The 26,546-nt window shown below is 37.3% G+C and overlaps 1 protein-coding gene across 44 annotated transcripts in view; it reads right to left on the reverse strand.

The window, feature by feature from the left end:
• PKP4 (plakophilin 4) overlaps positions 1-26,546 on the reverse strand; it is a 259,980-nt gene that overhangs the window by 159,492 nt on the left and 73,942 nt on the right. The window lies entirely within an intron of this gene.

Here is a 26,546-nt window from a genome sequence, read left to right on the forward strand (position 1 = left end):
CATCATGAATGGGCACTGAAATTTTATCAAATGCTTTTTCTTTTTCCACTGAGATAATGATGTGGGTTTTCTCTCTTTTTTTTCTATTAATCTGGTGAATTACACTGCAAAATTTTCAAATGCTAAGCCAACCCTGCCTTCTTGGGATAAACCATACTTGGTCATGATGATCTAAATTTTTACATATTGTTGAGATGGTCTCTGTAATATTTTATAAAAGACTTTTATATTTATATTCATGAGGAATAATAGTTTATAGTTTTTTTATCATGTAATATCTCTGCTGGTTTTGGTATGAATGTAATGTTATGTATACTATCAAACACTGAGATTACTACAGCTTCTTCTTTCCTCTATTAGTCTACCTTTCCTCTTAAAAATGTGTAGAAGAATACAAATTTGCATTTCACAATGCAAAATTAATTCTTGAAACTTGATAAAATTCTTGAAACATACTTGCCATAGATAAGTTACCAGTCTGATTTTACACTTACATTAAAACTGAGTTCAAAGTTCAAACCAGACTGGTCAGACTCCAAATGCCACTCTCCAAACAGCTGCCATACTATCCCTGGCCACCTAATCAGTAGGGAAGCTGAAATGCTGTGAAGTCAAGTCTTTTCTAAAATCATCCAGTGTTCAGCGACAGAATGAACATTAAAAAAAAAAAAAAAAGTCTGACTTACTCTAGGCTTGTGCTGTGTGATTACAACTCATCTCTTACCTTTTACCACCTGAATTTTGGTACTTCAGCCATTCACGTATACAGGCCCAGCTTACTTTTCTCTCAGTCCATAGATCATACCCCACTGCTTTTTATTCATAATCTAGGCCTCAATGCTTCCCCTTGTTGTTTCTTTGTGGAGGTTGTTTTAATCTTCTTTTCACCAAGCTGAGCTGCTTGAGAGGGAGTCTTTTTCTCAAAAGTGAAATTAGGTTGAATTTGACACCTAACTGGGCTAATTACTGCTTACAATTTTTGGCTCATGCCCTATGCTTTTACTATCTCAACAAAAATATCACTTTTGTTTCTTGTTTACTGAGGTCAACTGAACTCCCAAGTATCTTGTGACTACTTAGAAAAGCAACATTCCAAAAAAGCATCAGGTTTTAAATATACAATGCTTTTTGTTTATAGCACCTAACCACCTTTACCTAAGCATTTTCTGTTTGCAGGTTTCAGTTCAGTTCAGTTCAGTCACTCAGTCGTGTCCAACTCTGCAACCCCATGAATCACAGCACGCCAGGCCTCCCTGTCCATCACCAGCTCCCAGAGTTTACTCAAACTCATGTCCATCGAGTCAGTGATGCCATCCAGACATCTCATCCTCTGTCGTCCCCTTCTCCTCCTGCCCCCAATCCCTCCCAGCAGCAGGGTCTTTTCCAGTGAGTCAACTCTTCGCATGAGGTGGCCAAAGTATTGGATTTTCAGCTTCAGCATCAGTCCTTCCAATGAACACCCAGGACTGATCTCCTTTAGATTTCCTTTAGAATGGACTGGTTGGATCTCCTTGCAGTCCAAGATTCAAGAGTCTTCTCCAGCACCACAGTTAAAAAGCATCAATTCTTCGGCGCTCAGCTTTCTTCACAGAACAACTCTCACAGCGATACATGACCACTGGAAAAACCATAGCCTTGACTAGACGGACCTTTACTGGCAAAGTAATGTCTCTGCTTTTCAATATGCTATCTAGGTTTAGAGTGCAACAATACTGCAGTAATAGAGACGGTTTTCACAATCTTTCAAGGAAAGTGAAGCAAAAATCTGAAGAAAAATTACGTCTGAACAACAGCAACAAAAACTCCAAACTATATGAAAAAGTATATTGGGAAAAGAACTTTACTAAATTCTTTGGTTAAAGGAATCTAAAAAGCAAGGCATTTGAAATCTTTTACTTATTCATTATATTTAATGTTATTTTAAGTATATCACATAAAATTCTCTACCTATAAAAAATTCAATTCAAATAAATCCCAGAATAGTGTTACAAATTCAGGATACATTTAAAAAATAATCTGACAGCCTAATGCAGAGTTTGATGGGTAGAATCCAAATGTCAAGGTATAAATGACTGAATATATAAATGAGATACCAAATTAACCTGAGCTTACAATTCATTTATTTTCAAGATTAAACCCAGCAAGTATAATATAATCCAGTATCTCCCTCAACCATAAATATGCTTCTAATTCTGAAGTGTTTTCAAAGGCATTGCATATAAACCTTTTTTGATTGATCATGAGAGAAACTATATGTAGGAGAAACTGGGTCCTGGGAATTACATGAGAAAGCAATCATAATTTTTGGCACAACTGATTGCCAAGTGTACAGAACTTACGTTCAAAGAATTTTTATAAACATTAAACTAATTAGATCATATTATACAATGCACTTATGAAAATTTATCACAAGTTTACAAATAGGAAAAACTATGGTACCAGGTTAGAAACAAGCATGTCACTAGGTGGTAAATATGCAGATATATTACACACACACACATATATTTATATATATTACATATATTTATATATATTACATATATTTATATATATTACATATATTTATATATATTACATATATTTATATATATTACATATATTTATATATATTACATATATTTATATATATTACATATATTTGTCTATGGGGTCACACAGAGTCGGACACGACTGAAGTGACTTAGCAGCAGCATATATGATTATATATATTTATATATATAAATGAACAGCTATAATTTTTCATGGATATGATGAATAACTACTGGAAGCAAGTTTAAATACGTGTGAAGATTATGAATTGAATGTAGGTATTATTAGAAAAATCCTAACTTCTACATCTGCTTAAATTCCATTATAGTGCTTTGTTACTATAAAAATCATTAAGTTCATGAGATTTTATTAATGCTCTGTGATGTATAAAATGGGCACTTGCCCTCCAGCAGTTTACAACTTAGAAGAACAGACTTACCCATATCTCAAAAGTTTAAGCCTCTTTTTCCATTTCCCTTTCTTTGAACAAACAACAAGAGACAGTGCTTCTGGTGGGGTTATAGGAGGAGCAAAAAAGGACAAAACTGAGGCTGCAGGAAGAGGAAACAGCTGGTAAAGTGAGAGTATACAGAGAAATAGAGGAGGCCCAGGCGTCTGGTGAGGAAGCTGGGCCCCCCAAAAGGGAAGCAAAGAAAGACTTCCTCATGAGATAACCAAGCTAATCAGAATGAAAGCTCAACTTTCCAGTGCCCAGTAGCTCCCAACTAAATATGGAATTTAGGCTTGCTCTCTGCCATGCTCAGGACTCAAGACTACATGTTCTGGGTCTCTGGGTGCCCAATGACATGGGCATGTGGAGAGAATGGAATCAGATCCTGGTCTTGTGACTGAGAGGCCTTTGAGGGTAAAAGGAGGAGTAAGTGAGTGAGTGAGTGAGTGTGTGTGTGTGTGTATGTGTAGGGAGGGATGGAGGTGGGAGAGTGGTGGTTCATTCATTGAGCTCCACCTTCCTTAAATGTCACTCCTGGTCCTGTGACTGAGAGGCCTTTGAGGGTAAAAGGAGGAGTGAGTGAGTGAGTGAGTGTGTGTGTGTGTGTGTGTGTGTGTGTGTGTGTGTGTGTGTAGGGAGGGATGGAGGGTGGGAGAGTGGTGGTTCATTCATTGAGCTCCACCTTCCTTAACTGTCACTCCACGGTTACTACTCCCCATTTGCACCTGCACGTAAAGAGGGGTCTCTCATGACATAGTTCTGTGCTCTCCTAAAGTCTGGACAGATGAAGCATGTAAACTTATTCAACAGCCAGTTATATATGGTAACAGTTATGTGTAGACAGAGTTGGATGGATGACTGAATGAGAACAGAGGACCTTCTGGCTTCTGGTGGCATGTTCCATTTAGACCACATTCAATACTCAATGTCATCAAACAAAACAAGTTCTTCATTACTATTGCTCACAAACAGCAACTTAACCCATTTACACCTCATTTCCCATGCATTTAAAACAATTTGCATTTAAAATATTTAAGATAATCTGCACAGTTCCTAAATCACAGAGCTATTGGGGGGAACTTATTTAGTATACACACTGTCATCACCTGCACAGTGCCTGGCCCAAGTGCACAGCAAACACTAATTATCATCCTATTAACAAAATTCTACTTGCCTCTCTGATAAGGATATCTAGGATGGCTAGAACTGGTCTAGTCCCTCAGTGCTCTTCCTCCTAGTTACAACATTTTCATGCATTCCTTTCTAAATTTGGCTACATGGATTCTTTATACTACTTAATAATTTTTAATTTCTCTGTCATCTTTGAGTAATGAGTTGCTTCACAGGATTAAAATTTCTGGATATCCAAAGCTAATCCTCCAAAAGGCAATTTATTTTCTGATTTCAAACACCCCTAAGATGTTACGCTTTCTTCTGCTTTGTTAAATAGATTATATGGAACACATACACTTTTCTTAGTAATTAATCATAATCTTACTAACGAAACATGCACAACCACACCATATGGTGGCATCGCTAATACCTGGGACCTGCCTTTTGAGTTGTTCTGTATCCTTCTGTGATACAGGAATGTCACGTGGTGGTGTCACAGTCCCTCTTCTAATTCTGATGTCCATCCTCCTTTCTTTTTCCTTCCCTCTATTCCCTCTCCTCATCTCCCCTCTTCTCAACTCCTTGGCTAAATTTGCACACCCAAAACATAATCTACTGAAATACAAAGATAATCAAATTATATGCTGCAGACTAGATGGAATAAGGTTGAGAGTGAGGGCCCTATAAGGACATTTTCACGGCAGTTTTTAGAATGTTTAAAAGGGTTGAAGTTGTCAGTGGCCCTGGCTTCCAAACAAATGCATGTGTGTACATGCACATGGGAGTGCATACACTTGTGTGTGTGAGCATGTGCTGTATGTAAATACACTGGTTATTTAGGGGATAACTCCGGGTGGCTCAGATGGTAAAGACTCTGTCTGTAAAGCAGGAGACCCAGGTTTGATCCCTGGGTTGGGAAAATTCTCTGGAGAAGGAAATGGCACCCCACTCCAGTATTCTTGCCTGGAGAATTTCATGGACAAAGAAGCCTGGCAGGCTCTCGTCCATGAGGCCACAAATAGTGGGACATGACTGAGTGAGTGACACACACACATACATACACACACACACAGGAGATAGTTACTGTAGTCAAAACACTTTAAGTGTATTATTTTGCAATATTTTAAACTAAGCCTACAGACTAAAACGGAGAATTTTTTTTTTTACTTTAAAAAGTTAAATATGATTTAGTCAACAAGTATTGGAGTACTACAGTCATATGCTGAGTATTGTTCTAGGTACTGGGAATACAAAGTTGAAAAAAGGATAGATAACTTTCCGACTCTTAGGGATTAAAAAGTTTGAATTAGAAAACATCTTTCATTTTCCTAAAAGAGTAATGTTTTGTTGAGATTATATTGTGAAATTTACTCATTTCTAGTTATAAACTATAGAGTAAAAACTTTCAGTATTATATGGGAAAAAAACTAACAGATGTAACTCTGGAGAGAGACCTAATAACATTATGAAAATATGTTTAAAGTTAAGACCCTAGGGTAGTATAATTTTTCCAAATGCAGGAACAGAGAAGTAAAGAAATAGAAATGAAACATTAAGATATCCATAGCATATTTAGTAATTTCCATTACTATGTTATAAAATGGCAAGAGCATGAAAAGTTTGATGATAGTTTTTTAAAAAAAATTTAAGCAATATTAACAGGACTTCAAAAATCGGTATATTTAGGCTTAAAGTGAAAACAAAAGAGCATTTAAAAATAGAAACTTATTGAGAACACAAGGAAATTAAACTCAACAACAACAAAACAATCCAATTGAATAATGGGCAAAGATCTAAATAGACATTTCTTCAAAGAATACATACAGATGGCCAACAGGCACATGAAAAGATGCTCAAATCGCTAATTATTAGAGAAATGTAAATCAAAATCACAATGAGGTTATCACCATGAGGCCATCATTTTTAAAAATCTACAAATAAATGCTGGAGAGGGTGTGAAAAGAACCCTCATACATCTGCTGATGGGAACAGAAATGGTACAGACAATATGGAAAACAGTATTAAGTGAAATGAAAGTCACTTAGTCATGCCCAACTCTCTGTGACCGCATGGACTATCCAAGCCATGAATTCTCTACAATTCTCCATAATACAGAATTCTCCAGGCCAGAATACTGGAGTGAGTAGCCTTTCCCTTTTCCAGGGGATCTTCCCAATGCAGGGATCGAACCCAGGTCTCCTGCATTGCAGGCAGATTCTTTACCAGTTGAGCCACAGGGGAAGCCTGGAAAACAGTATGGAGGTTCCTTAAAAGACTAGAGTCATGTGATTCATCAATCTCACTCCTGGGCATATATCCAGAGAAAACTGTAATTCAAAAAGATACTAGCACCTCTGTGAACAGCAGCACTATTCACAACAGCCAAGACACAGAAACAATCTAAATGTCCATTGACAGATGAATAGATAAAGATGTGGTAAAAATACACAATGGAATACACTCGGCCATAAAAAAGAGTGAAATAATGCCATTTATAGCAACGTGGATTGACCCAGAGATTATCATACTAAGTGAAGTAAGTCAGAAAGAGAAAGACAAATATCAGATGATAACCACTTATATGTAGAATCCAAAACAATAGTAAAAAAAAGAACTTATTTACAAAACAGAAACAGACTCACAGACATAAGAGATTTGTGGTTGGCAAGGGTGAGGGTTGAGGGGGAGGGATGGATTGGGAGTTTGGGATTAGCAGATATAAACTAGTATATACAGTACATGGAAACTATCAATATATTCAATATCCTGTGATAAACCATGATGGAAAAAAATAGGAAAATTATATATATATGTGTAACTGATTCACTTTGCTGTACAGCAGAAATTAATACAATGTTGTAAGCCAACTTCACTCTAATAAAATAAATTCTAAAAACTAAACACAAGGAAATCAAATTTTAGTCTATCCTCCACAGCATCTCACTTATAAATGTTAAACAGAGAATATAAAAATCAGTGTAATGATTCTGACCTTTGCTGAGCCACAGTGAGCACCCAGTACAGCTCAACCCCGCCCAGCACTAATCAAGAAGGTAGAGTAAGCCAGACAGAAAAGAGGGCAGAAGAGGAACAAGGCCCACAGACCAGGGCACCCACACTTTCGCCAAGTGGACTGTGGGAAAAACTGTTAGTTGTTGATCATCATTGTATCTGAATTCAGCTGAAGCTTGCAGTCCCAGCTTTTGAGACTGCTTGCTGTGGCCACATGATCCAGCTCACCCAGTTCAATGCCTGAGAGGAGCAAGCCTCTCTAGACCATGCCCTCTGAAAGGAACACATCTGTTCCCCTGATTCTACACCCTTACCTCCTGACAGAAGCTGATGAGAACTGGGAGCTGTCTCAGACGCTGACAGCAACCATGCGGCAAAGCTGCCTTGGCAGCTCTGGACCACTTCTCTCTGGAATGTTCTGCGACAGAGGCATATTTCTATCTTGTTTATTTAAGCCATGATATTTTGAGGTCTCATTTTTCAGAGCAGCTAAACCTGAAGCCCAATTAACACATATTTATGGCAGAGTTGACTGTTTTAATGCCTAATTGCCTCAACTCGTATTCTGAAGCTTAGCAAGTATATTCTGAACATCTTTACTGGGTTTTAAGCATCTTTCATTGGATTATGCATCTAGAGGGCGGGGATCATGTCCTCTGTTTCTTGAAACTGTCTAACAGAGGGCTGATTAAGGCAAATGAGGGGCAGAAAAACATGTAAGTTTAAGCTACAGGCTTTAGTGTCTGAGAGTCCCCTGGAATTGAATCCTTTGTCAATTCCTGAATTCTAATCAGATGTGTGAACTTTAGGAAGTTCAGTAATCCAACAAACATCAGTTGAGCGTCTATTTGCAGCAGGCCTCATTCTAGGAACAAGGGTTTCTGCTATGGATGACAGTGTCTACATTCTGATAGATTTAGGTTTTACAAACTCATTAAGCCTCAGCTACTTCAGCTGTAAAATGGGACTAATAATGGCGACTGATTTTAGGACTGTGTGAGGATGACACGAGGCGATACAAAGTGCTTAGGTGAGTCAGTGTCATGCACATCGGTACTCAATAAATGTCAACAGTAACTGCTGCTGCTGCTGCTAAATCGCTTCAGTCATGTCCGACTCTGTGCGACCCCAGAGATGGCAGCCCACCAGGCTCTCCTGTCCCTGGGATTCTCCAGGCAAGAACACTGGAGTAGGTTGCCATTTCCTTCTCCAAAGCATGAGAGTGAAAAGTGAAAGTGAAGTCGCTCAGTTGCGTCCGACTCTTCACGATCCCATGGACTGCAGCCCACCAGGCTCCTCTGTCCATGGGATTTTCCAGCCAAGAGTACTGGAATAGGGTGCCATTGCCTTCTCCCCAACAGTAACTAAGAGCTGTCAATAATTTGTGCTTGGTATACAGATACACACTAACTGTCACAACATCGGAGCACTGTTTCTTAGCATCCAGTAAGAAAAGGAAGTCAGAGGTTACTATTTCCTATCAGAGTCTCATCTATGCTGTCAGATTGATAGGAATTCTAGACATGTCCTACAGATAAATAAGGGCTTACTAAATGCAATATATCGCAGAGTATGTGGGGCCTAATATTTAAAACTGAAAATATTAAAAAAAATTATTCAAGAAATAATCCCTTTTTCTAAACTAATTTAAGGAAATGGGTGGATTCTTTGCAATATGATCATTTGGAAACAACCTTCAAGGGCTTGGGGCCCAAACCACGGCACTGCCCACCTCCCTGTGGCAGCTGCAGGACCTGAAGCACACCGGATGCTTCACCAGTCTCCTGCACCGAGTCAGAATCTGCCACTTCCACCAGCTGCGGTTCATAGTCTCAAAACAATTAATGGCTTCTTGGATCCAGCAGAGAGCTCTTTCAGAATAATCCTATGACATTATTTTGAACTGCAGAATGTTGAAATCCATTTTAGGCAACAAAGAATCCTAAGGCAGGTTTTAACAAGAAACAAGGGGTTGAAGTGGGATTTTTTTCAATTCACCAAACAAAACTGAAGGATTGGGAAATAAAGATTTCCAGCAGATGAAAATGAAAACTAAATGCTCTGCAGGAAACAAAGAGCAACAGGGTAAACAATACTCCACACTTGTGGGTGGCTTCATTTTGCAAAGGCAATTTCAGGAGCAATTAGATCTGAATGCCAATTTTATTACTAAGCCCCAAAGAGAGAAAACTTCAATATTCATGAAATACCTGACAGCTCTGCTTCTAGACAGGGGCTTGACCACCTATTAAGTACCAAGCACTTTACTGGCATTTTAAATATACACCCTATAACCTACAAACTGGGCATTGTTGTAATTTCAGAGAGGAAACAGGCTATGAAAGGTTAAGGGGCTTGCCCAATAGCATAAAGCTACTTGTGGGAGTTTGGATTTGAACCCTGACATCAATGTCTGCATGCTTCCCATTCTACTAATAAATGACTGAATTCTCTGTAAGGGTACAGTGAAACTCTATAAGAGTTCATTGATGAGTCAAGATTATCAGATTATTAGTATAAATAAGAACAAGGCTAACATTTAAAATGGAGAAGGAAATGGCAACCCACTCCAGTATTCTTGCCTGGAGAATTCCAGGGACAGGGGAGCCTGGTGGGCTGCCATCTATGCGGTCGCACAGTCAGACACGACTGAAGCGACTTAGCAACAGCAGCAGCAGCAACATTTAAAAATATTCCCTATGGTACAGTGATGTCCTCAGGACAAACTGACAACCCCCCCTCCCACCCTCTGCCTCAGCTCAGGGCTCCATGTGCCTCTTCTACAGGCTCCCAGGACTGACTAGCTTGCCCAGTAGCCAGCAGCACCCTCCAAAGTGTCCTACTGAAGACTGCGGGAGACAGCTATTCTTTTTTGGCTTAGTTCTCCTGTTTAGTAACCTTCCCCTGCTCACAACCTGGCTCTCAGGTGGCCATCTGACATTTTTCTAAGCTGTCAAGGTGGAATGACCTTCGAACCTGCCAGTACTACTCTGCTGTGGGAATCAAAATCTGAATTGGGGAACACGGTTTCAAGATGTTTAAAAACCTATTTCGGGCAGTCAAAATGCTACCTGAAACAGCCACAGAATATAAACTGGACCTTGTGCTATGCAATACTCTGTGGCCAATCTACTCTATTTCGTTGTGTATTTCTAGTCTGCCTGGGCTAAAGGATTTTGAAGCTGGGATGTTATTTTCCAAATATAAGAATTGTATTGGAAAAGGCTCCTTTTTTTTTTTTTTTTTGCATAGTTCTAGTCATAAAATAAGACAGTCCTAATTACTACATTTACTTTCTTCTGTGTAGGAATATATCATAAGGGAACATTTAGAGTCTACCCATGTGAGTTCTGCCAGTTCAAATAAATCAGTCAGAGTGGATACAATTGGGTTTGGATTGCATCCAGGTTATGGAAGGCAAGAATAGATTAGACGTATGAGCCATTCCAGCAGCGACAAACTCTCGACTTCTCTGCAAAAGCACCAGTGTTTCTTCAGGCTTAGACATGACTCACTAAGGCTACATTTTCAATGAAATATTGCTGGAAGCACTTAAAAGCAGGAAAATACAATCATGTCAGAACAGATGCCTCACTCCCTACCCCCAATGAGTGACATCATTTTGAGAAGTAGTCAGTCTGCTGTCACCAGGCAGTGGGGTTGGAGAGGCAGATGTTTGCAAAAGCAGAGGAAGCCCAAGGGTAGTGTGGTCCTGAACAAGATGCGAGGACCACCATTCCACTTTAGAAACAAACGTTCATTTTTGAACAAATCTCTCATGACTATCATTTTTAGGCAGACTTGATTTTTATAATGGAAGGGAAAAAAATATCAGGTATAAATTTTCAGACACATGTCACGAGGAAACTTTTATTTTCTATTTTTGGATATATAACCTCCCTCCTACTATGTTTTTTGGGGAAGGAGCTTCTTACTTCCACCCTCACTATTCCTAGGGAATGACTACTTCATGAAGTGACTCTGATGTTTGCTACTATGTTTGTGTTTTGTTCCCTACCTATTTTCCATGAACACACAGACATTTTCAATAAATATATATTCAACAAGTATGGAAAGTTGATTAGCATCAGACACTACTCTAAGCTCTGAAATACAGTGGAAAGCATCCTTGGAGTTATATCCTTGAGTCGAGTACTCCAAAAATACGTGTATTTGGTACACTTCTCTACATCTTCCTTTTCAGACTTAATGATTCTTTGTAGAAAAGCCCTCCAAGGCAACTGGTACAGATATAGCTGAGGAATCTCATAATGAGATTTCTCAATATACTGTGTAAAGGTATCTACAAATAATTGGATATACACAATTGTTTGATGATACAACCCCTGTCTCCATGGGTGCAGAAAGATGTTGACTCTTCTCATCAGCATGATGCCACAGGGGCCCCAAGGCATGCAACCTCTGCCTGGCCCTCTGGATAGAACCCCTTCCATGGGCCAAGTCTCAGCCAGGACCCATGCCTTTGAATATTCTTCAGTTTGGATGCAGGTGCTTCCTAAATGGCCCTGGGCTAGAACTTGCTGCTTCCACAAGCTTTCTTCATACCATCTCAAGGGTAGCAACTGTATCCTTGAATGCCAGTGAATGTTTATTGAATCCTCACTGTTTCAGAAAGATTGGAACTACTATCCTCATTTTACTACAAATGAAGACACAGGAGCCTCTATCTAAAGTAACCTGCTCAAAGTCGCACAGCATAGCCAGGGGCAGAGGAGGGAGCTGCTGCTCCTAGTCACTGTGCTATGACACCTTCTGGATCTGAGGCCTGCCGTCACAGTGATGCTAAATTTTCCATTTCAACCATGATTTATCTGACATATTTTCCACAACTTGCAATCTATATACACTTACTTCTTTTCTTTTCGTCTCCGTCAACTTAATCTATGGTAACCTTTTACTGTCAGTCTTAAAGAAAATCAATCCTGAATATTCACTGGAAGGACTGATGCTGAAGCTCCAATACTTTGGCACCTGATGCGAAGAGCTGACTCATTAGAAACACCCTGATGCTTGGTAAAATTGCAGGCAGGAGGAGAAGGGGACGAAAGAGGACAAGATGGTTGGATGGCATCACTGACTTGATGGACATGAGTTTGAGCAAGCTCCGCAAGTTGGTGATGGACAGGGAAGCCTGGCGTGCTGCAGTCCATGGGGTCACAAAGAGTAGGACACAACTGAGTGACTGAACTGAACTGAACTGAATCTTTTACTATCTTTTTGAAAACTTCAGTCATATTATTTTATGGCTTCAGAATTTTTATTAAGCATTACATGACTTTTGTAAGGAAATTTGGAAAATACAAAGGAAAAAGCCTGAAGATACTTAGTATTCAGAAGTGATTCTTGTTTTATTAATGATTCCACATGTGTGTGTATACATACATATATACATACATGTATACATTCATGTGCATTTCTATAGCAAATTTTTACCTGTATGGTTAGATGCTTCATATTTTCATTTGTATTATGAGTTTTTCCTGTTAGTTAAAATTCTTTAGAAATGTGATTTTTAAATGCTGTGTAAAGCCTTTCATACTCATGTACTATTATGTATTCATTCCACTTTATTAGACAATCAAGCTGTTGCCAATTTTTAGATATCATAAACATCACTATGACTAATATTTTTGTGTTAATGCTTAGTATTTCCTTAGACTAGACACATAGAATTGGAATTATTGGACCAAAGATATAACCATTCTTAAAGCTTTTACTACACATATCATTAAAGTGCTTTCCAACATGGTTGCCAATTCACTCTTAGCAATACTGCATTAAATTGCTAACATCACTGTACTCATAGTTTTCCACTCTGTTACCAATATGAAAGGCAGATATATTTTCATTATTTTAATATGTATTTCTATAATTACTAGTGTGGTAAAAATATTATTTCACATTCATGTTAGTTATTTATATCCCTTCTTTTGTTAATTGTCTGTTAATGTCAAATACCTCCCTTTCATTAGGTAGTTACTATATTTTTCTTTCTCATTTGTAATTACTCAGCACAGATTGCATTCATTTTATTCACTCATCTGATAGGTAACTGCTGAACTCCTTTAACCTATCTGTCCTGTGCTAAGGACACAGTTCTAGTCCTCATAGTCTAGAGTACCTTTGGGAATTTCCTTATAAGACTTCTTCCAAGTAAATACATGTCTTTACATACCTAAGATGATACCATTGACACTGATGTTTTACATACTGTTAAAGTATGCATAGATCCAAGGAAGATAAAAACATGCATAAAAATTTGTTCCCAGCTCAAACTGAAGATTTTTTTTTTCTTTTATGGCTTTGCAAATTCAATAAGGCGACAAACCATGACTCAGAGCATTCAATATAAGCTTATAGGTTGCAAAACATCTCAAGTGCTGTGACAGTGAAAAGTGCCACCGAATGTCTAAATGATACCCTACACTGACTAGGCCTTCCTCCTGTGGAGTATCTAAAATACATATGCAGTTTACCTACTATTATCAAGAGTGAATCAGAACAGTACCAATGGCTAACAGGGACAGTCACCAGAGAGAGAAATATATTCATCTGAACTATGGGAAGCAGAATATAGTTTGGGGACCATAAGAAGCAGGAAAGCACTGGAGAAAAACTGAAAAATCTAACTAATAGCATATAATAACCCTAGATTCCTGGTTTGGAATCTTAATCAAGTAAGAGATGATGTACTAGCTATTTCATACCATAAATATCTCATTTTTGAGTCTTATATTTGGTTATTCTCTGAAGGGAGCACATCTTCAACTATGAAAGGGTACCAGGGCAAAAGAGTGAATCCATTTCATGATTTCTTAAATGTCTGAAAGCATACTTTTCATTCTTCATACACTGAAGACATTCTAGCTGGGTATAAAACTCCTGGACTATAAGCATTTTTTCCCCCCTCAATACTCTAAACACACTGCTCCACACTAAGTTATATGTCAATCTGATCTTATTTTCTGTAGGTAAACTATTTATATGGATTCTTCTAGAACGCCTTTCCTCTTTATCTTTGTATAATATAAAACTTTGTCGAAATTACTCCTGGACAGGTCCTTTTTCCATATGTAATGCCTGGAATGTGCCGACCACTTCAAATCTGTATACTCACAGCTACATTGTCTGCTTAGAAAAACTTCCAAAATTATATTTAAGTATTATTTCTGCTCTACTTATTCTAATGTCATTTTCAAGAACATCCACAATACTTACGTTAGATTTATTCTCTTTGGCCTCCAGGTCTAGGGACATCTATATCTTTTTTGTTCTTTTCTTCCATATTCCAAGATAACTTCTCAAATAATATTTATCAACCACAGTGATTCAATTTTCTTCTATATCTACTTTTCCTTTATTACCTCCACTGTAGATGTTAATTATTTACTATGCATCTCTAGAGTATAACTGCCTGGATATGAATACTAGATTTCCTACTGATTAACTGTGTAAGCTTGGACACATTACTCAACTTTACCAGAGTTTCAATTTTCCCATCTGTAAATAGCAGTAATAATAATAACTATCTGTATGATTCTAAGTTTTTAGTTACAAGCAACTGAAAACATCCTGGCTAATTTAAAGATTAAGAACAAAATTTACTGGAACAACTTACTTGTACAGCTCAAGGCTCTATATTTTCTCACTTAGTCTATTCAGGTGGAAAAATGCAAAGAACAACAAATTTGGACCAAATGTTCAGTGGCCAAAAAAACCTGACAGATTTTCACAACTCATAAAGTTTTGATAAATAACAGAGGAAATCCTTCATGTAAAGCACTTAGCACAATGCCTGACACACAGTTTAAGTAATAATAACTGTTAGATATTAGTTTCCTGATGGATTTCTATTCCACAGAGTTTATTGCCTTTCATATTTCACTAACAGTGATAGGATATAATGGTCATCTGAGTTAAATTCACCCATTCCAGTCCATTTTAGTTCGCTGATTCCTAGAATGTTGATATTCACTCTTGCCACTTGACCACTTCCAATTTGCCTTGATTCATGGACCTGACATTCCAGGTTCCTATGCAATATTGCTCTTTACAGCATCAGACCTTGTTCTATCACCAGTCACATCCACAGCTGGGAATTGTTTTTGCTTTGGCTCCATCCCTTCATTCTTTCTGCAGTTATTTCTCCACTGATCTCCAGTAGCGTGTTGGGCACCTACTGACCTGGGGAGTTCCTCTTTCAGTGACTTGACTCTTGAGAAATCTGTATGCAGGTCAGGAAGCAACAGTTAGAACTGGACATGGAACAACAGACTGGTTCCAAATACGAAAGGGGGTACGTCAAGGCTGTATATTGTCACCCTGCTTATTTAACTTCTATGCAGAGTACATCATGAGAAACACTGGACTGGAAGAAGCACAAACTGGAATCAAGGTTGCTGGGAGAAACATCAATCACCTCAGATATGCAGATGACACCACCCTTATGCAGAAAGTGAAGAGGAACTAAAAAGCCTCTTGATGAAAGTGAAAGAGGAGAGTGAAAAAGTTGGCTTAAAGCTGGACATTCAGAAAACGAAGATCATGGCATCCAGTCCCATCACTTCATGGGAAATAGATAGGGAAACAGTGGAAATAGTGTCAGACTTTATTTTTGGGGGCTCCAAAATCACTGCAGATGGTGACTGCAGCCATGGAATTAAAAGACACTTACTCCTTGGAAGAAAAGTTATGACCAACCTAGATAGCATATTCAAAAGCAGAAACATTACTTTGCCAACAAACGTCTGTCTAGTGAAGGCTATGGTTTTTCCTGTGGTCAGGTATGGATGTGAGAGTTGGACTGTGAAGAAGACTGAGTGCCGAAGAATTGATGCTTTTGAACTGTGGTGTTGGAGAAGACTCCTGAGAGTCCCTTGGACTGCAAGGAGATCCAACCAGTCCATTCTGAAGGAGATCAGCCCTGGGATTTCTTTGGAAGAACTGAGGCTAAAAGCTGCAACTCCAGTACTTTGGCCACCTCATGCGGAGAGTTGACTCATTGGAAAAGACTCTGATGCTGGGAGGGATTGGGGGCAGGAGGAGAAGGGGACGACAGAGGATGAGATGGCTGGACGGTATCACTGACTCGATGGATGTGAGTCTGAGTGAACTGGAGTTGGTGATGGACAGGGAGGCCTGGTGTGCTGCGCTTCGTGGGATCGCAGAGTCAGACACGACTGAGCAACTGAACTGAGCTGAACCGTGATAAGATCTTTTCCAAAAATTTTCACTTGTTTTCTGTGGTAGTAGTAGTGATGATGGTGGCGGAAAGAGAAGAGAGAGCAATTCGACTGTACTGAAAAGCAGGGCAGCCCCATAAAGCAATGTAGGGTCTCTGTACTTACAAGGGCAGATCTAACATAAATGATCTGCTAACCATTCTTCTCAATTTTGTTCTATTGTCCTTATAGTAGAACTCCTCTCCAACTCTGACAATAGGGTGGGTGTCTTCACAGTTTTCAATGGTAAATCAAGAGAAGTTTTTAAAGGGTATGATATTTAAAAAAAAGAAATCAAATTAAATAAAAGTTCTGCCTGAATAAAATGTTTTCCCTATTCTGTAGTGCAGATCAAATAAATTAAGTGAAACAGCATTCTGTTCAGTATCCATACCTATATAAATTTCATAGTCTTACCTACAGACCATCAAATCTTCTAATCAGCTGGGAATAATGCCAATAGCAGCAATTACTAAGATGTATTTTTCCACAAAATAATTTAGTAACAATTCACTTTTTCATTATACTTTGCTAACTAAAAGAAAAATCAAGATCCTGCTGTTAACTGCTTACATTGTAAGAAAAAAAAAATTCATCTTTCTAAGAAACAACTGAGAAAATTGGGACAATGGGGAAAATCCAGTAAGCTTGCCCTCTTCCAACAACTGTCTCTTTTAAGCAAGAAACACAGAGGTAGATAAGGTCATGAGTGAAAAAAGAAGGTGCCAATTTATTCTACACTTGGGCAAGACATGTTTACCCTTTTATTAGTAAAACAATTTATGAAAATATTTTGCAAAGGGGAAAAATGATGGTTTATGTCAACTTTTGATGGAAAGGAATTTCTAAAGGAAAACAGAATGCTGAGGAAAGCGTAAGAACTGATTCCACCAGAACAGGTTAGAAGGACATATATGCAGTGGCTGAGGACCTTTATCTTGATTTAGGCTTTAGGAATGATTTTAGGAAAATGCATTAATTGGATATATGCATATTAGAGTAGATAATACCACATGACTAATATTATTCTGATATCATGCTGGTTTATAGGAATTTTTACATGTAAATGCGTACAAATTGAAATTCAAATTTGAAATGCCTAGAACTCCAATTTCAAAAGGAAAATTAAAATTTCCTTCAAAAGCCAAAAGATTTCAATTCAAAGAAAACTCTCTCTCAATGGTGAAAACATGAGAGCATCTCCTCTGAGATCAGGAATGAGACAAGAGTGTCCACTCTCAACCCCTATTATTCAACATAGTCTTGGAAATCCTAGCTAAGGCAATCAGAGAAGAAGAAAAATAAATCAGATCAGAAAAGTAGTAGTAAAGCTCTCATTGTTTGCAGATGACATGATATTATGCACAGAAAACCCTAAAGATACTATCAGAAAATTACTAGAACTAATCAGTGAATTTAGCAAAGTTGCGGGATACAAAATCAATACAAAGAAATCACTTGTATTCCTATATACCAACAATGAAAAATCAGAAAGAGAAATTAAGGAATCAATCTCATTCACCACTGCAACAAAAAGAATAGAAATATCTAGGAAGAAACCTACCTAAGGAGACAAAAGAACTGTATACAGAAAAACTATGATACTGAGAGTCCATGTTCCTGGGTTGGAAGAATGAATATTATGAAAATGACTATACTACCAAATGCAATCTGCAGATTCAATGCAATCCCTATCAAATTACCTGGCATTTTTCACAGAGGTAGAACAAAAAATTTCACAACTCATACAGAAACACAAAATACCTCGAATAGCCAAAACAGTCTTGAGAAAGAAGAATGGGGCTGGAGGAATCAACCTTCTTGACTTTAGATTATATTACAAAGCTACAGTTATCAAGACAGTATGGCACAGAAACAGAAATACAGACCAATGGAACAAGTTAGAGAGCCCAGAAATAAACCTACACACCTATGGGTACCTTATTTTTGGCAAAGGAGGCAAGAATATACAATGGGGCAAAAAAGCCTCTTCAATAAGTGGTACTAGGAAAACTGGACAGCTACATGTAAAAGAATGAAATTTGAATAGTTCCTAACATCAAACACAAAGATAAATGCAAAATGAATTCAAGACCTAGATGTAAGACCAGAAACTATAAAACTCTTAGAGGAAAAACATAAGCAGAACACTCGATGACACAAATCAAAGCAAGATCCTCTATGACCCACCTCCTAGAGTAATGGAAAATAAATAAAGAAATAAACAAGTGGCATCTAATTAAACTTGCAAAGCTTCTGCACAGCAAAGGAAACTATAAACAGGTGAAAAGACAACCCTCAGAATGGGAGACAATACTAACAAATGAAACAATTGACAAAGGATTCATTTCCAAAATATACAAGCAGCACATACAAGTCAATACTAGAAAAACAAACAGCCCCATTAAAAAGCAGGAAAATGACCTAAACAGGCCTTTCTCCAAAGAAGACATACAGATGACTAATGAACACATGAAAAGATGCCCAACATGGCTCATTATTAGAGAAATTCATATCAAAACTACAATGAGATATCACCTCACACCGGTCAGAACGGCCATCATCAAAAAGTCTACAAACAACAAATGCTGGAGAGGATGTGAAGAAAAGGGAACCCTCTTGCACTGTTGGTGGGAATGTAAATTGACACAGCCCTCATGGAAGATGGATGGTATGGAGATTCATTAAAAAACTAGGAATAAAAACACCATGTGACTCAGAAATCCCACTCCTAGGCATATACCCTGAGGAAACCAAAATTGAAAAAGACACATATACCCCAATGTTCACTGCAGCACTATTCACTGCAGCTAGAACATGGAAGCAACCTAAATGTTGATCAACAGATGAATGGATAAAGAAAGTGTGGTACATATCTACAATGGAATATTACTCAGCCATAAAAAAAGAACACATTTGAGTCAGTGCTAATGACGTGGATGAACCTAGAGCCTATTATACAGAGTGAGGTAAGAAAGAGAAAGATAAATATTGTATACTAACACATATATACGGAATCCAGAAAGATGATACCAAAGAATTTATTTTCAGGGCAATGGAGAAACAGAAATAGAGAATAGACTTATGGACTTGGGGTTAGGCAGGGGGGTGGGTGGCAGGGGAAGTAGAGGGTGAGATGTATGGAGAAAGCAATATGGAAACTTACGTTACCATATGTAAAATAAGAGAGCCAATGAGAATTTGCCTTATGACTCAGGAAACTGAAACAGGGGATCTGTATCAACCTAGAGCAGTAGGATGGGGAGAGAGATGGGAGGGAGATTCAGGAGGGAGGGTACATATGTATACCTATGACTGATTCATGTTGATGTTTGACAAAAAACAACAAAATTCTGTAAAGCAACTATCCTTCAATTAAAAAATAAATAAACTGTCTTCCAACTTATGATAGCCATTTTCATACCTGAAATATGATTTATATGGAATTTAATTTTATAACATGATTTATCTTCATGTTTCAGTAATGTGTTCTTTCAATTTGCTTGCAGAATTTTTCTGTTATTTTAAATCTCTATATTCTGAAGGTTTCAGTGCATAAAAACTAAGATTCTGTAAGCTAAGACACAAATTTGTCTTTGCATTACTTGAAATCAACTTTACGTTTTAAATGATTTTTCTTAGGAGTGCCTTGAACAAAATCCTCAAAGCCTAAATTTGCTGAGGTACAAGCAGATCTGATCACTTTAGAAAGAATACACACATAAAATAAAAACAGACACAGTAACGTTGTATGGACCCCTTTCTGCAAAAGTGACAAAAACTACAATTTAGATTTGAAGAACACAAACATGAAGACAGACTGATCTGCGATAGCTGTGGAATAACTTCAAGGTTATATCTGTAGGAAAAAAGTATGTTTCTGAAATAATTTTCTCTCCAGAACTGATTCTGTAAAGAAAAACAATCAAGCGGCACAAAGAATTTAATGCTGAATGATCCTGTCATCCATTTAATCTCACCAACTCAGCAGTCACTCATTTCACATTTAATATCATAAAGTTTGCATGTACAGGGGAAAAATTACTCCATATATTCATGATTTAACTCTGAACAGGAATTGTGAACTGAGTTATTCAACTGAAAAGGAAATTATCATTTTAAATATGCAAAGGCAAGATTGACTTTAACTGTTAATAAAGGAAAAATATTCTATTACTTTCAAATGTAAACCAAAGGTACAGCTAATTCAATGGTAAAAATTAAATAATTTTGCCTAATAGTTAATAATAATGCCTAAGTTAACAAATTTACATAAAACTGGCATAATACAATATATATCTATAGCCTGATTAACTAAAAAAAGGGGACAAATTCTTGGATTTTGTGGTTCCACTGAATGAATATTCATTATGTGCCAATTACCACAAATAAAAATATACAATATGGTTTGTAACTCTGTATTCTTCTGAGTGCAGAAATTGTATTAAACAGACCACCTTTCCTGGTCATAGGAAAGATTTCCTGACCATCCCTCCCACCTCTTTCCTAGACAGTCTTTGCTCACAGTAGGCTTTCTATATACATATACATATTTACCTAGTTAAAAGCAAGTGTAAATGAACTACAGTGGGACAGTGAGCATTTTTACATTCTTAGTTCATTTACCCAATAAGTATTTGGGGAGTCTTCTACTATGTATTCCATGTCTGCAAGTGTAATTCAGCTGTGGATAAAGAGCCAGACAGAATCTGTTCAAGTTCCTGGAAGTTAAGAGCTTGTCAAACAAAACAAAGTAAAACAGAACAACCACCTATTGTGTCGATACATCTAAAAAGATATCTCCGCAGTAATCATATAAACAAAAAAATCAGTTATTCAAAATGTATGCCTCAGACAGAAAGAGTTGGGAACTGTGCTCACAGGTCCAGCTGATCATTTATCAGACTACTGGAAAACACAGGCAGATGTAAAAATTTACCTGTTGTTATTAGCTAACTTGGCAATCTAAGGACAGGTTGTTTTTTTTTTTTTTTGGTACACTCAAATACATGAATAAATAAACTGTTAACTATACTCTTTTGTATTATTTAACCATGGAGATACTCGAACTGGGGGTACCCTACATCATTAACACATGGAAGAGAAATGTTAAATTTTCACTGTGTCATATGCAATTTAAGAGGACTGATCTCCTAAGAACCAATTATCAGCATTCAGAATTCTTTAATCCAGGCCAAAGACTGTCGCAAGACATCTACCACTTGACCCCATTTTGAACCTTAATTTCATAATATTAAAGAGAGAAAGCTATAAAATTTGATGATCCCACAGAAGTCACTAAGAAAAGATCCAGTCTTACCTTGTGTTTGACGATGCAGTTCAGGCACAGAAGACGTTCCTATATTACATAATTACAATTGCCAAGATAATTCAGTTACCAAGAGGAAAAATTACTAAGTTACTAAAAGGGAAAGTGTGAAGTTTTCAGTGTTGTACTTACAGTACAATGCTTTTAGCTAGGCTACGAACTATGCTTGTTTACAGCTGAAGTAAAAATTCTGTCTTCTGCATGGGGCTGAGGTGTGTCAGGGAGAACTATTTCATTGTAAATAAATCTAGGGGCCAAATAAAAGGAAGTTGCAAAAGCAGGTGTACAGCAGTTGAGCTGTTTCAGTTTCAGAGAAATAAAGTAAATAATTGTACTGGAATTTGTTCAGTTCTGGGCATTCTGCCATACAGGAAAGGGTGTGTAATTACTGAAGCTAACACATCCAAGTAAAAATGAAGTAATATCAATAGAACACAGTTGGGATCTAAATTTCCTTTTTTATCCTCAAGAAATTAAGGATCTCTATAATGACTCTCATTTCACTCTTTGATATTTAAATATCACTTAAGTTAATATGAACACATGAAGGTAGAATCATAATTTTCACAAAGTCAGAAAATATCTTTAAAGGTGGTATTATTCTCTTTGAAAGCCTCACAAATGAAGAACATTTCAATTTTCACTCATCAAAGATAACAAAAGTATACCCAATACCTCACTTAGGACTTCACCAGAGTAAGAGAGGTACACATAATATTAGCACGTTTTACCAAACCTATTGTTTGCTTACCATTTCATGCTATCTGGATTGAACTCAATCTTAAACCTGAATTCCAAACTTCTTAAATCATAAACCCAAAATAAGAGGGTGTGGTTTGTGGGAGAACAATGGAAGTTAGAGCACCTAGGGAGTCAGGCCAAGTTCAAATAGAGATCTCAATTATTCAAGAAACTTTATGACAGAAGATGAAAGGGTGTAATAAATATTACATGTGTGATTTTACAGAATGTAAATCAACTTGCACCTTAAACAGAGCTATGAAAAATATTTAATGCTATACAGGATTGGTGATATGATTTTTTAAAGAGTATTTCTACAATCTAGTATGAGATTCTACCAATTACAAAAGTTCAATATACTCCCCCATTGATAATAAGAGTCTGCTCCTGGCTCACTGCTTCCCTGAGCCTGTGATGTTAGCATGCTGACACTTCTAAGTTGCAGGGATGGCAGTGAATTTCTGAATGAGTCAATGTCTTACCAGATTCCAATGCCTTTCCATCCAAAGGCATGCTGTCCATTTCAAGGATGAATCAGTCAGTTTAGTCTATGATTTTCACAGGAAGTGGCAAGGCTCTCTGAGAGCACTGCATTTGGCCATATTTCTTTACCTAACCACATATAAGCAAGGCACTAGATCATTCTTGGGTAAGCCTGAAAACTATCATGATACAAAATAGTTTGTTTCCAACACCTACATTCACTTTGGGAATCCTGTATTCTCAGCAGGAGTTGAACTGAACAGTAGAAACTGCCAAATGATGATCCTGATGGTATAAACCCAACAGCCAACTGGTGGCTTAAGTTCAACTGACACTTCCTGTAATTTTAGACTGGAGTCCAAGGATAACATTACTTTGCTAATCCCATGGACTGACTTTTTCCTTTTCTTGAAGGATGATCCTTAACTGGAAGACATTTCTTTTGCAATTAATTGGTTTCCATGATGATGGTGGATATTTTGTGACATCACCAAGATAAACTGCATCCTTTCATTCCCTACACTTCATTTGCAGCTAAGTTGGACAGATGGAAGATGAAATATAAATTTCTTTCATATTTTTATATGACTTACGCCATTATTTGACCATCCACGTGAAATAAAATTTAAGTTTGTTCCACGCAGAGATCAGATTTAGTTTCTAGATCAATATGGATATAGTGCAACTCAAATTGTCTTAAAGATAAGAATGTGCAGCTGAGTAACTAGTTTTCTAGGTGCTGTTTTGAGATTCCCTTGCTTAGTAATGTTTCTATGAATGTGGCAACAGATTCCATTATCCTTATAGAATAGCCAGTTGGTGACAAAGTGATCTGGTAGCATTATTTATTTATTTCCTCTTTCAACAATCATTCATGCAGCTCTAGTATATTCAAGCCCTTTGGACTTCCCTGGTGGCTCAGATGGTAAAGAGTCTGCCTGCAGTACAGGAGACCTGGGTTCGATCCCTGGGTTGGGAAGATCCCCTGGAGAAGGGAAAGGCTATCCACTATACTATTCTGGCCTGGAGAATTCCATGGACTGTACAGTCCATGGGATTGCAAAGAGTTGGACATGACTAAGTAACTTTCATTTTCATCCTCAGGTAGCTTTTAATTATATCATCGAAAGGAGCATGTGATGAGTCAGAGCAGTGGTATAAAGTGCTAAGAAAGATCAGCACAGAACTGACTTCAGGCTGAGGTGAACTTCACGGTTGGCTTCATGAAAGAGGTAACACTTGAACAGAAGTGAGTTCCTTCTTTCTATCTGCAAAGAAGCAAGGACTTTTTCTATAAAGGCACATGCATGTATCTATGGGACTGACATCAACATGAAAGGTCATAGCTTCATAAAAGAGAGAGAATATGAATCTCTGTATTTTGTCAAGAATAAGGAACAGCTTCTGGCATGGGAGGATCTTAATGAAAGAGAGGCCCAGTAGAGGAAGAGTTAAGTGTTCCTATGACTCCCTAAATCCAATTTTAGGTATTAACAGACTAATGATTTGTTAACAAGATGGCTACTGGTTGCCTGTCATTTTCTTCCCTATTACTTATCATGAAATGTCCAGGGGGAATTCACATGAGGAATGTAGTGGCTTGGATATAATTTATAAGAACCTAGATTCTTCCTCTCAAAATTCAGGTGCATGTTAAAAGATATTACTTTTCAATTCTTTAACCAAGTGCTTTGACGTGATGTTCGGGCTTGTACTATGTCAGCATGTTAATAAAATTTATTTTCACTATTCTACCTCTTATGATAAATACATAAAGCTGTTTTAATTGGTGAGATCAACATGATGAAGTTTTGGAAGTTTAATGCCATGTTGTATAAACTGTCACAGCATAAACATGGCTCAGTAGTCAAAAAAGGTTTTTTGTCTTCATATCAGTGGCCTGGAAGAAGTTTCTCAGTCCCAACAGACACATATTTAAAAGTAGAACCACCAGCTTCTCTTAGGGAGGGCATTTTCTTCTTATGTAGAGATGATGATGATAATAGTAATATTAGCCTTTACTATGAGGATTTACTAAGTGTAAGGGAGTATAAAAACTTTACATAGGTTAATTTAATGTTTCAATAACTATTATTATCTTCATTCTACAAATGAGAAACTGAGGCAGAAAGAGGTTAACAATCTTGCCAAGATGACACAGTAAGTAGCGGAGCCTTGATGGGAACCCAGCCATTTCCCCCTCGCACGGAAGGAATCTCTGCATCCCAATGAAACATTTGTTCTGAGACACATCCACCATCAAACAAGGTCTGTTCTTTGAGATCAGCGGACCTGATCCCATCGCTCCAAGCCTATGAAAATGAGGCACCTTTTCCCCCCATAATTGTACATCCTATCCAGTAATACTGCTCTTTGATACAATACATGACCAAGGACATAATTGAAAATTAATTATTTCATTTGAGTCTAACACAACTACAAATGTGACATCCTGACTAGCACTTTAGAATCAAATATGTAAGATAAATAGTAATTAGTTTTCTTATTCTTAGCTAATTTTTCTATGCTCTGTCTCATTTGGCAGACAAAGGCAAGTGACATATTTCAGGAAAGTCTAAGAAATTTTTACTCTAATTACAGAGAAATTGGAGTATCTTGCTTTGTACCACACAATCCTATGGGAACTAGGGTTGGCTATTTAAAATCAGGCAAGTATCTTGGAACGAGAGAGAGATATGGCGTCTTGGGGTGAATGACTGATGCACTGAGTAATGAGCACCGACAATCTTAAAAGAAATTAAGAATGAAAACTGTAAATGTATATTGATGGACTCAGATTCTTAAGAACAAGAATAGAAGTGTGTCTTCCCACTAACTAAACAAAGTGGGAGACATACGATAATTCTAATAAATAACAAATATCTGTATATTTTTTGCCTAACCCAAGAAACCAGAACTCTTTCTGCTTTGTCTCACAAAACATCCATTCAAAATACTATTCATTGCCAAAAGATAAAATTTTGAAGTCATTTGAGGCCATCAAGGAATTATAGGGCAAAAATTCTGATAGGTTTCCAATTTATTCTATATGCAGCGTTATCTAGTTTAAAGGTACAGACACGAAGGTTCCTATTGTTATGCTTACTGAGCACAGTTTCTGGTTTTAAGTTAGTTCTGGGCACTTTGATAAATTTACTGTTGTATTTCACCAAAATGCAGTATACACTAAGAGTCACAAATAAATCAGAGCCTTCTCATTTCACAGCTTCTTGGGTCAGATCTCAGCAAGTAAAAAGAAAGAGTCCTTTTTTCCTCCCTAAAGGTGATAGAAACTTAGATAATCTATAGTTTGGGAGAAAATGAAAATAGCACGGACTCTAATTTTCTTGTGTCTTCCCAAATTCTTAGTTTGTGAAATGTTTAAAAACTTCAAATTTCTGTGATGAATGAAAAATATTTTGACATCTTGCTACTAGGATAAGTTGTGAAATCATTTTTTCTTGAAAATACAGCTCTAATGGCAAGACACATCTCCCAGTTTTAGAGCAATCTTTTATATACACACCCATCTTTAAGTTACAGCAAAAAATAAAATAAGGAAGTTTTAAACATCCTTTCACTCTTTGTCATCATTAGTCATAGGAGTTGTTGACACTGATTTTTCAAAGAATTCCAGCCTACATAC

The sequence above is a fragment of the Ovis canadensis genome, chromosome 2 (assembly GCF_042477335.2).
Source record: "Ovis canadensis isolate MfBH-ARS-UI-01 breed Bighorn chromosome 2, ARS-UI_OviCan_v2, whole genome shotgun sequence".
Taxonomy (NCBI): domain Eukaryota; kingdom Metazoa; phylum Chordata; class Mammalia; order Artiodactyla; family Bovidae; genus Ovis; species Ovis canadensis.